We start from the raw sequence: 11,948 nt of genomic DNA, 5'->3' as shown, positions 1-11,948 counted from the left end.
ACCCTGCCTCAACTTCAAGGGGGAGATGAATCCATTTCTTGATTGCCAAATAGACAGAAAAAAAATGTTTAAGTAAATTGTTGAACATGGTGGCACACACCTTTAATCTCACCACTCAGAAGGCAGAGGCAGATGGGTCTCGAGAGTCTACATAGCAGGTCTGAGGTCCACACAGCAACTTCCAGTACAGACCTTGATTGTGAAATATTTACGATCTGTTGATAACTGTATTTAATATTTAAAATAAGGCAGCTAAGGTCGATACTGCTGTTCTACCTGTTAGGAAGTAGATATATTAGTAAGATCTAAGAACATACGACGTGGAGCGATGATACGTGGAGGTTCATTATTTTAGTCTCTAACTAGAATATGTTTAGATTTAGAATGTTCTAGAATGAGTTGTTTAGCTGAGCTCAGTGATGCATGCCTGTAATCCCAGCTTTCAGGGAGGCAGAGGCAGGCAGATCTCTGTGAGTTCTAGGCCAGCCTGGTCTACAAAGCGAGTCCAGGACAGCCAAAGAAACCCTGTCTCAAAAAACAAACAGACAGGCATATAGAATGAATTGTTTTCTTTTTAATTTGGTACTGCCTCCCTCCCAGGAAGCTGAGTGAATAAAACCTTCTGCCCTCAACTCTGATGACAACTGCCTCTCAGACACCCCATCCTATAATAGCCACTGGGGTCGGGGGACAGAACCACCCCCCTGACCACACCAGGCCTTGTAGAGCGAGGCTATAGACGCTGCAGGGTCTTGTTGCCAGTGCAGACCAGGCTTTGTGTAGATTCTTTGCTGATCGGAGTGTTTCCCTGTGAGGTCAGTAGCCTTCGGGTCAGTTGGGTCAGCTGGCCACAGTCCTGGACCTACGCTGCGCCCAGGCCTCCTTTACCTAGATCACAGCTTGTTCTGAGATGACTCCGGGAGGAGGTCACTGCCCCACCCTGCGTTGTGATGGGCAGAGGACCCTCCTGCTTTCTATTCTCAGACAGATTTCCAGCATCTCTGGATCCACAGGCCATGGAGGGGGTTGGCCTGGGGTACAGGAAGGGGAGGGGGGAGTACCCTCAGCTGTCTGGGCGTCACCAATTGCTCTGGATTCCTCAGGCCTGTTGTTGCCTGCCAGATCTGGTCTAGGTGGCAGATGGTCACGTAAAAATAGCCCCAAAGCCCTTAATGGGCCACTTCTCCAGCTGTTCTTCTGAGTAGGAGGCAGATGAGAATGAAGACGGAGCTGCAGCCAGTGTTGTCACCGAGGGGCAGTGAAAGCTCTACCCAGGCAGAACGCCTCAGAGGCACAGGCCAGGATTTTCACCCCAGCCAACAAGCGGGTGACCCCGGCTGTCCCTGGTAGAGTTCCTTCCCTTGTTACGGGACTCAGACCCTGTTATGGGGGTCCTTCTGTTTCTTCTATTTCTAATCCGTTGAAGCTGAAGGCAGTGTGGTGGCTCTGCCGGCACAAATACAGCCTGATCTATGTGATGCTAAACTTGTTTAAAGATACAGGGTCTGGAGCATAAATGGCTCTTCATGATGCATCCTCAGCCCTCAAAACAAAGGAAAAACACAAAAGAAGAAGCCTGGGGCTGGGGGTGGGGACACAGATGATAGCCACTTGCCACCAAGCCTGGCAATTGGGGGATTGATCCCCAGAACCCACATGAAAGAAGAACTGACTTCCCTCTGACCTCTACACATGTGCTGTAGAGTATACACACACACACACACACACACACAAAGGGAGATCAGGGGAAGGGGTGACAGCAGCAGGGTTCCAAATGTCTGGCTCAAGTTAGGTTGCTTGGCCCTCCAGACTACATTTCCACAGCTCAAACGTACCAACCATCAAAAGAGGTGGACATTGGACACGCATCGCCTTGTTTTCCCCTAGATTCTGGACCATGTATTTGGGGGTTAATAACAGATATAACTTGGAAGGGAAGGGTTAAAGAACTGAGGATGAGAGTGGCAGGGTTGGAAGGGGAAAGATGTTTTCTGAATCACTAGGCCAGCTGAGAGCCAGGGAGTGGCTGCTGTAGAATTCCAAAGAACAGCTGAGCTAGCTGGGGAGGGGCAGACTCCTGCGGGAACTGAGTTAATTCTCCACACAGCTACAGTGCTCCCTTCCCGACGAGATTCTTACATCTCTTCCTGATTGCCAGCTTGTCCCAGCAAACCTCCAGGCAGAGTGCCTGTCCCATCCCGGAGCCCGAGCCCCAGAGTCAAGGGGGAAAGCTGGGCTGTCAGTAGGACAGAAGCAAACACTGCCACTTGTGCCTTTGACGGCGAACATGCCACACAGCAGTGTGTTTGTCTGCTGGTGGCTGTTCCCTTCCTAACAGTGTAGGTGGGGGCGGGAGGGGGGGAGAAAGACAGATCCAAATGTTCCAGAACAGGCCCCCGGGCAGAAAGCGCCAAGAGGGAGTGGTGCAAGCGACCTGACTCTTGCGGAAGTTTAAGAAGTTTATGAACACACAGGCATCCGGGCAGAGTCTAGAGGTGGAAACCTGAACTCGGGGACAGATAATTGTGGCCGTGGAGAAAGCAGGCAATAGGGCTCCCCCCACCCCAGGGAGTGGCTCTGGTATTCTTGCAGGACCCTGGGAATTCAAGATAGAAAAACAGAGATATGTGAAGGGACCAGAACAAGACTTAGAGCTGGGTTCAACTAAAACACCCGTTCAGCAGAGATCACCTCAGAAAGATGAAAGTAGCCCATATGGGCACAGATTCTGGGGTACAAAACTTCCATCGGGAAAGCGTATTTGCTTGTGACAGGACTGGTCCATTGTGAGCACAGCTGGAGAGACCATGGAGAGCTTGGGGGGGGAGGGCAGAGGTCGCTGGGCTACTCAGACAAAATGGACTATGAGTGCCACTTGGCCATACAGCCTGCAGTCTGTGCCCTCACCAAGAAGTGTAGCATCAACCCCTTCTCCAGTTCACAGACGAAGAGCCCAGCAGCAGCCCTCACCATTAAGACCCTCAGGTCCTAGGGACCCCAGGGACCCACAGACCCTAGGATCTATTGGATCCACAGGTCCATAGGTCCAGACCATCCATTTCTAGCTTTCCTGAAGGTCTGCTGGATCCATAAAAATAAATCCCACTGAAGATCTCCTCCGAGGGGCTTCCTACCTGTCCCCTCACATCCCCGCAGGCAGCTTCTGTGCCACCCCTTCTTCCTTAGCAGTCATGTAAAACAAACAAACGAACAAACAAGTAAGCAAATCAATGCCTTCCATGACGGCTGTATTGTTGGTACGTTCCTGTGATCTTAGCACTTGGGAGGCTGAGGCAGGAGGATTGCACATTTGAGACCAGACTGAGACCATGCCTCATTCCAGGAAAGAAACAAACAGAAAACCCAAACGAAGAATGGTGGAAACCACCAGACCATCTCGTCATTCTTATTATTTTTCTGTTTTGTTGATGCATAAAGATTGTGCATGTTGAAGGGACACCGAGTGATATTTTGAGTCAAGCGTCATTGTGTGATGTACAAATCAGAGTGAGTGCACTTACCGCTCTGCTCCAGTTTGCCTTCTATGGCTGTGACAGAACTCCACAACCGAAAGAAAGGGAAGAAAGGGCTCATTCCCACCAACAGCTTACAGCCTAACGTGAAGGGAAATCAGGAAGGCTGAAGCAGAGGCCAGGGAGGGGTGCTACTTACCGGCTTACTCCTCATAGTCCGCTCACTCTGCTTTCTCATAGGACCCAGGACCACCTGCCTAGGGGCAGCGCTTCCCACAGTGGACCCTCCCACATCAATCATGAGAGGAGAAATGACATCTCCCTAACACTGCTGAGCCATCCTCACCCATCGCCCCTCCCAGCTAAGTCTGCCCAGCTTCTGATAACCACTGTTCTGCAGTCAACATCTTATAATTACGCATGTGTACACATATAATTTTTTTTCAGTGGTGGGAATTAAAATAAGGGTCTTGGGTGCTAGACACATGCTGTCAGGCAGAGCTGCATTCTTGACCCAGCATCTGAGACTTGCTCTTTATCTGTTTCAGATGTTCCCAGGAGCTCCTCAGGATGACCATTAGCACCTATTGAGGGGGCTGGCATGTTGCAAGCACTCACCATTTCTGGAGGAAAAGAGTGAGCAAATCATGAATCATCATGAAACACTAAAAATATTTTATAATGAAAGGAGGATGCCTCGCTGACACGGCCCTGACCCTTAGCCTTCTACAGAGAAGGCCTTTCAACTCTGGGTCTTGTCTGTGAGTGACCCAATGGAAGGTAGGGCTGTGGAAAAGACAAGTCAAGAGCCCTTGGGAAAGCCTCTGGGGGGACCGGTCATAGGGTGCCTCTCTTCTTCCTTCTCCTACTCTCTCTCTTCTCACTCCTACCTAAAATAGTGTTTCTTATTGTTTCTTCTGTTATCTTGGGTAGGTTCTTGTTTAGGATTTGAGGGCATATCTCATATCTCTGTATCATACACACAAGGGCACAACACAGCTCCCCCGTTGCAGTGATGACCAGGTAATTCTCAGCCTCGGATTCTGCAAAGCCCGCTCACCAGCACTGCTGTTCCTTTTCTGGAATGAGGGCTGGCAGCTACCCAACTCTTCACACCCAGGAACTCTACCTCCAGGCACCAGTCCTCAATTCTAAGTTCAAAACACACCAGGGGAATGAAGATGTCTGCTGAAACATTTATAGGGCTGTTAACAGACAGTTACACTCCAACTGTCCACCTCCAAGGAACAACTGAGATAAAGACCAGGGCCAGCGAGAAGGCTCAGCTGGTAAAGGACCTTGCTCCTGGCCTGCGTTTGATCCCTGGAACCCACATAAATTTAGGAGAGAACCAACTTCACAGTTACCCTCAGACCTCCATGTGTGCTGTCACACGTGGGTGCCGTAACAATGTAAAATTTGAAGTGAACACCAGCATACATATTGTGGTACAGCTCAGTGGTGTATCTTTGCCTAGTATAAAGGATGCTTGCCTAACATCAACAATTATATTCTATGCCTAGTAACAAACACACACACACACACACACACAAACACACATGAGGGTGGGGAACAAAAATTAAAAAGTTAAAGCACTTTTTATTTCCTTCTCTTTTTACCCTAAATCACCTGATTGGGCTATCCCAGACTAGACTTCACTGGGCTTCTCTCTGCTGAGGCTTCTGTCTGTGTGTGTGTGTGTGTGTGTGTGTGTGTGTGTGTGTGTGTGTGTGTGTATACAAGAAGAAAAGCCTGCTGATGTCTGGGAGCTGCCAGCGCAGCCCAGACCCTTCGGGGCTCAGGAGTCTTCCCATCCGTGTATCACAGCGGGAGACTGAGGCTAGTTGTGTGGCTAGTTACGGGTCCCTTGAAGACTAAACTCAGTATTCCGTCACCTTGTTCAGGCCTCTTCTAGCAAGCCATGCTACAGACTGACGTTAGGTTTGGGAAAAGCCATTGTCTGCAGTCCTGTGTGAGCACACACACACCCCCACCCCCACCCCCGGCATGCACTAGGTAGCAAGTCATGGGCTGGACTTGCTGCAGCCTCACTCCGCACATGCGCACTTGCTGTGTGACTTTCCCCGGGGAGATGCGCAGAAATGCCTCCTCATCCCAGGTAGGAGGTTGCCAAGAGGCCAGAGAAACTGCTTCATCCAAGACCAGTTGGTTGAGCCAGTAGCTTTATTGGGGTTACTTAGAAGAGCACGGATGACTCTCTCTCAGCTGCGTCATCAATAAGCCCCAGGTCAGCATGCGGAAGACTCACTTGAGGCCTGCCCTGGTCAACCACCGCTTCCTAACAGAACTGTAGGATTCCAAGACCAGCGGCGGGAGGCCAGGGGGAGGAAGAAGCTGGCCTGTGCAGCAAGGGTCTATGTACAAAACAATGGTGACAGCCCTGCCCTGTAAGGAGCGAGAGTGGGTCTTCCCACTGCTCCAATTTGAGAACAGGAAGAGCGAAGCCATTCTGAAGGGCAGAGCTCCGCTCCAACATGCGTCCCCATCATACACTTCAAGGGTGTGTGTCTCTGCTCTCTTGGAAACAGGAAAGCAGCCCTTAGAAGAGAGGCGGGTGGGAGGAAACAAGCCGGAGGAGGAAGCTCACCGCAGTGATTGTGCAAATGCCGCTAGCTAACAATGAACTGCATCCTTGAACCTTGATGAGAATAGATTTTAAGTGTACTTCTCCTTAGAAAAAGGCATGTGCAATAACACCTATTAACTCGATCATGTTATAATGTACAGATATATCAAGGCAAATGAAATATTCAATACATTTTATATACATATATAATATAGAATCTTTTGCCAATTAAAAATAAGTGGGTTTTTGTTTGTTTTAATTTTTGTTTTTTTAAGACAGAGTTTCTCTGTGTAGTCTTGGGTGTCTTGGACCCGATTTGTAAACCAGGCTGGCCTCGAACTCACAGTGATCCACCTGCCTCTGCCTCCCAGAGTGCTGGGATTAAAGGCATGAGCCACCATGCCCACCTGTAAGTGTTTTGTTGCTGCTGCTGCTGCTGCCACTGCTGCTGCTGTGTTTGTTTGTAAGAAACTAAAATCCCTTCTCAGGAAAATCCTTTATAATAGAATCGATGCACTGAGCACACAGCTCTGTGGTGGCAATTGCCCAGCATACAGGACGTCCCAGTTTCAACCTCAACATTGCAAAAGCAACATAAGAATAAAAGAAAGAGCTGGGCATGGTGGTACATGCTTATAATCTCAGCACTCAGGGAGCTAAGATTGAGGATCCTAAGAGTGAGGCTGAACTGGGACTAGCTGGGTAGAGAGTTAAGTCTGTAACATAATCAGGTGACATGCCACAGGCGGCTGCAGGGGTGGGGGCAGGTGGGGGTGGGGGTGGAGGAAGCGTCATCTGTGACTGTGTAAGCTGGGCAGGTGCCCATTAGTCACAGGACATGGCCGGGAGTGCTTCAGAGGTCATCTGGCCCTATTCACTGGTTGATGGAAAAAAAAAAAAAAAAAACTGGTTTTATCTACACCCAGAGGTTCTAGGATCCAGGATAAAGGAACCATAAACTTTGGAGCTCATTTTCCACACCTGGCAAAACTTGATGAGACTTCCTCGGGTGCAAACCAGAAATGTGTTCTGGTTGGAGCCCCCGACCCTGTTCGGACTCTGTCCTCTTGTGTAGTGGAGATATGCATGCAGGCTCTTGTTTGTCTCCAGTCCTAGGCAAAAGTATTCTGGCAGGGGCATCATAGGAGCTGTAGCCTGTTTCTGAGCATAACATTGTCCAACTGAGCTGGGTGGTCGTGGTGCATGCCTTTAATCCCAGCACTTAGGAGGCAGAGGCAGACAGATCTTAGAGTTTGAGGCCAGCCTGGTCTACATAGTGAGTTCCAGGACAGCCAAGGCTACACAGAGAAACCCCGGTCTCAAAAAGCCCAAAAATACAAAAAACAACAAAAACACTGTCCAAATGAAGCCAAACACAAGACTCATGGGTGCAGACTAGGGGGTACACTCCTTAGCCTCCACTGTGCAGCGAAGCCTCTGTGTCCTCCCTGGTTAGCACGGTAGGATAACAGTAGTTGACAACAATCAAAATATTTCACAATAGCCGGGCGCGGTGGTACACATCTGTAATCCCAGCACTCTAGGAGGCAGAGGCAGGTAGATTTCTGTGAGTTCGAAACTAGCCTGATCCACAAAGTGAGTGCAGGACAGCCAAAAGCCAAAAGTACACAGAGAAACCCTGTCTCAGAAACACACACACACACACACACACACATTTCACACACACATTTCACAGTAGCTTACAGGATTATGGAGGTCTCAACACAAAGAAATGATATACGTCTATCTTCATTACTTTTCTATTGCTATGATTAGACACCATGACCAAGACAATTTATACACAAAAGCATTTAATTTGGAGCTTCCATTTTCAGAGGGTTAGACTATATGGCAGGAAGCATGGCATCAGGCAGGCGTGGGGTTGGAGCAGTCGCTGAGAGCTCATACCTTCAGAAACATCCATGAGGCAGAGGGGGAGAGAGAGAAGGGGAAGGGAAGGAAGCAGAGGGAGGAGAGAGAAAGGCATACCTCTTTCAAGGCTCTCTTTCTAATCCTTCCCAAACAATTCCAATTGTTTATTCAAATACACAAACTGAGCCTATGGAGGCCATTCTCATTCAAACCACAATGTCTGAGGAGCTATGCCAGTTACCCAATATGACCTTCCCACCTTGTCCACATGTATTGAAGTGCCACTGTACCCCATAAATATGTATTTATTGTGTCATTTATGAAGATGACATATACAGACGTATGCACACACATATGTATGCATATATGATTTTCATTGAAAGCTCCTCCTTGGAAGATGTGGTTTGGGGGAACTGGTAAGGAAGAGTGTGAGTTCATGTAAGTACAGGGTGGGTCCCAGTCTGAATGCACCCTCTGTCCCTCTCCCTCCAGGTCTACACTCAAAATCAGTATCTTTAAGCTGTTAGTCACTGCCAGGAACTTTACTTTGCTTAGAAGATACTTGAAATAGGTGAGTTTCGGGATGTAAATGATGCAACATGGCTGCTCTGGCAAGGGATCGATCCAAAGTCCTTCTAGGTCTATGTGATCTGGCTGAAAAGACACACCGTTAATCCCTCTGGCTGGGGTACAGACTCACTCTTAGTACACACCTTTAATGTCTAGTCCCAAACCATGAAGGCAAAGTTAGTTTGTAGAAGGAAGCACCCATGTTTGAAAGTGATGTCTAATTGAGGGACAGACAAAGTGATGCATCAGAGAAAGATTTGACATAAAGAGTCAGAGATAGGATATGCCCAGCTTTCATGAGGAAGACAGGAAAGAGAAGCAGTACAGTAGAGTTGAGGCAGCAGAGGAGGGTAGAGTAGAGAGAAGAGAACACAATAGAGAGTTCCATAGAGAAGACAGTACAGTTGAGTTGAGGTCAGTCGGTTGACAGTCAGTTGAGAGGAAGTGGAGTTGAGTGTGTAGCAGTTCAGTTGGGACAGTTCACTTTGTGGAGAGGAGGCAGTTTTACTGGAAGAGTTTTACAGAGACAGGTTGAAGAGAGAACAAGCAAGACACAGCTGAAGACAGAAAAAACCAGAGAATGAGAAGGAGCCAGAAGATTAGAACAGATTGCGAGAGTTAGTTTCAGGCCAAGCAGAGCAATTCAGTCAGAAACTGAGAGAAGCCAGTGTGATCAGTTAGCTTGGAGAGGAGTTTAACCTAGAACAGCTGAGTTGAACCAGCCTGCCAGATTTCAGGAAGAGTTAGAAAAGGTGAGCTTGTTCAGCAGTAAGTCTCAGAGGCTGAAAACATTCCAGACCTAGATTAGATTGTATGGAGGCTAAAAGCTTCCAGGACTTCGTCTAGGTTAGCAGATGGAGGCAGTAAGCCTCAGAGACAACAGTTACATATGGTGAATAAAAATTACTTTTATAGCATGGCTTGCCACAGTTTAAGCAAATTATAATCCCAGTCCCCATCCATATCCGAAATGAAAAATGTCTGAGACTCTCAGCTCCAGAAAATGAAAACCTGATGGCAGCTTTGACTTAGTGACCTCAGCCAAAGGAACCAGAACCATGGGGTAGTGGGTCCAGGAGCCCAGGAGGAGGCAGGAGACACCAGGGTCAGTGTGATAGAACCAGCATTGTTCCCTTGCACTTCAGACAAGCCTCCCATGCCTCCCATCCCCAGGCTTCTCCAACATATTCCCTACGGAGCAAATGGTCGGCAAGGCCTGTCCAGGGTGATGGGTCTCTGGCCACTTCCTTAGAGCACGCTGGGACTTGCCCCCAACATGCTCTCCTGGCTCTGGGAAGGGGCACCACTTGATGTACAGGGCTTAATATTCAAATAGGCCCCATTGTGCCAAACAGAGCTGTCACAGCAAAGGCAAACCAGTCAGACACAGGGCTCCGGTGCTCTTCGGTCTAACCCCACCATCCAGCCAATGATTCAGAGTACTGTATCAGAAAATTCCAAACTCCAGCCCAGCCTCCCTAAGTGTCGTGAAAGTGTGAAAACAGGCCATGCTACATGAACCTGGAATGCCTTTCAACACACCCATATGACTTGCAGGTCTCCAACTGTCCAGTTACCCTGGACCCTACAGATTTGGGGAAGGGGACCGACTTGTGTTCTCCTGTCTTTGTCACCATCCAGCTGTACAAATGGGTATTCACAGCACATCTTCTAATTGTCTAATTTACAGCGTATAGACAAGGGGCCTGAGACACTGAGGCAAATCACTAGCCTGTGACAACAATATGGCTGACTCCCTGTGGCAGAGAAGCCATTCTGTGTTTCGGTGGTTCCCAGGGCATCGTGCAGTGTCCTGGACTCCTCATCTGTGATCCTCCCTCAGCCTGTAAGCATTGGTGCTCTGGTGGGTTTAGAACAATGTTTTTAGTCACTATGTATGAAACAATTGGAATCGAGGAGATGCTTTCCATACTGAGCTGGGCACAGTTCACATTAGCAGGTCTGTAGGCTACCTTTGTGAACTTTATTCCAGTTTGCAACCAGGTCATCTCAGGCTGATGAACTTGAAATGGGCCACATCCATATCCACAAACTCACTGACATTAGTACAAGTGCCTTGTGGTGGCACCTGAGGACTTCCAAAGAATTAAGGGTTGTTTGTTTAAAATTTATTATTTATACAGCATTCTGCCTGCATGTGTGTCTGCACACCAGAAGAGGGCACTAGATCTCACTAGAGATGATTGTAAGCCAACATGTGGTAGCCGGGAATTGAACTCTGGACCTTTGGAGGAACAGTCAGTGCTCTTGACCTTTGAGCCATCTCTTCAGCCCCAAGAGATTTTGACAAAGACTTATGGAAGGCACCGAGTACCAGAAGAGCTTTACACCAGCTAAACATAGGGGTGATCAGGCTCTGATTCCCAGCAGGAGGCCAGGGTCTGAGTCAGAACCATTGGTGCCTTAGACCCAGATATAAGCCCTTGGGCCGCTTTTCCAATGTGCTCCTTAAGCCCCACTCACTGTTCCAGTCATGCTGCAGCCCCAGACCCCGAGATTCCTGAGCCTGCTGCATTCAGGGCCTCTTGAATCCTGGTGGCCTGAGGATAGTACCTATGTGAGAGAGGATGAACTTGCATTGAGTGTGAGATGGGCAGTGTTAGCGAAGATGCTCTTCCCAGGGTTGGGGGAGGGTTGCAAGGGGATAAAGGGAGTTGAGGGGAGAGTTGGGACTGCTGTCCTACTGCTTCCCCCTGATCAAACTCCAAGGAGACCGAGAGTTCTGAACTTGCAACTGGCTTTCCAGAAACCAAACCAGGTTTGTGGAGTGTGTGTGTGTGTGTGTGTGTGCATGCTGGGGATTAAGACCCAGGCCTTTTTAATGCAAAGCACATGAGTGACAAAATCTACTTTCCAAGCTTTATAGATACCACTTGTGTGTTCTTACTCCACTTCCTCAGTACCTTGGCCAGGATAGACCTAGGACAGAGTCCTTTTGTCCAGTTGTTAGCAAGACGATGGGGTCCAAGCTGGTCCCATTTTTTTCCTCATCTGCTAGAACACCTACTAGTATTATGATAATGCCATGAATTCTGTACACAAACACCTAGCAATATGTCTCATCATTTTCTTACCCTCTCTTACCACAGTGTAAGGGGCAGGCGGGGGCGGGGTGGGTTGAGGGACTCCAGAAACCCCATTATATCACGTTGCACCTTATTGAATCCTGGTCATTGTGGCAGAGTTCCTGGGGCCACCCTGGCACCCACTTTCTGGCCCAGCAGGAAACCACAGGCTCAGATCACAGCCCCAGGACCACCTTGTAGAAAAGGCTTCCTCAGCAAAGTGGGTAGAGTCCTTTACACTGAAGATGAAGCGCAGACTCCCCACCCCCAGAACTGCATAGGTCCTCTAGGGCCATACCTGCCCTAGGCTCAGCTCTGAGCAGAAAGAAAGGGTAGCATTTACTGGGAGTCGGTAATTAC

The sequence above is a fragment of the Meriones unguiculatus genome, chromosome 2, assembly GCF_030254825.1.
Source record: "Meriones unguiculatus strain TT.TT164.6M chromosome 2, Bangor_MerUng_6.1, whole genome shotgun sequence".
Taxonomy (NCBI): Eukaryota; Metazoa; Chordata; class Mammalia; order Rodentia; family Muridae; genus Meriones; species Meriones unguiculatus.
Note: the sequence above shows the minus strand (reverse complement) of the source record.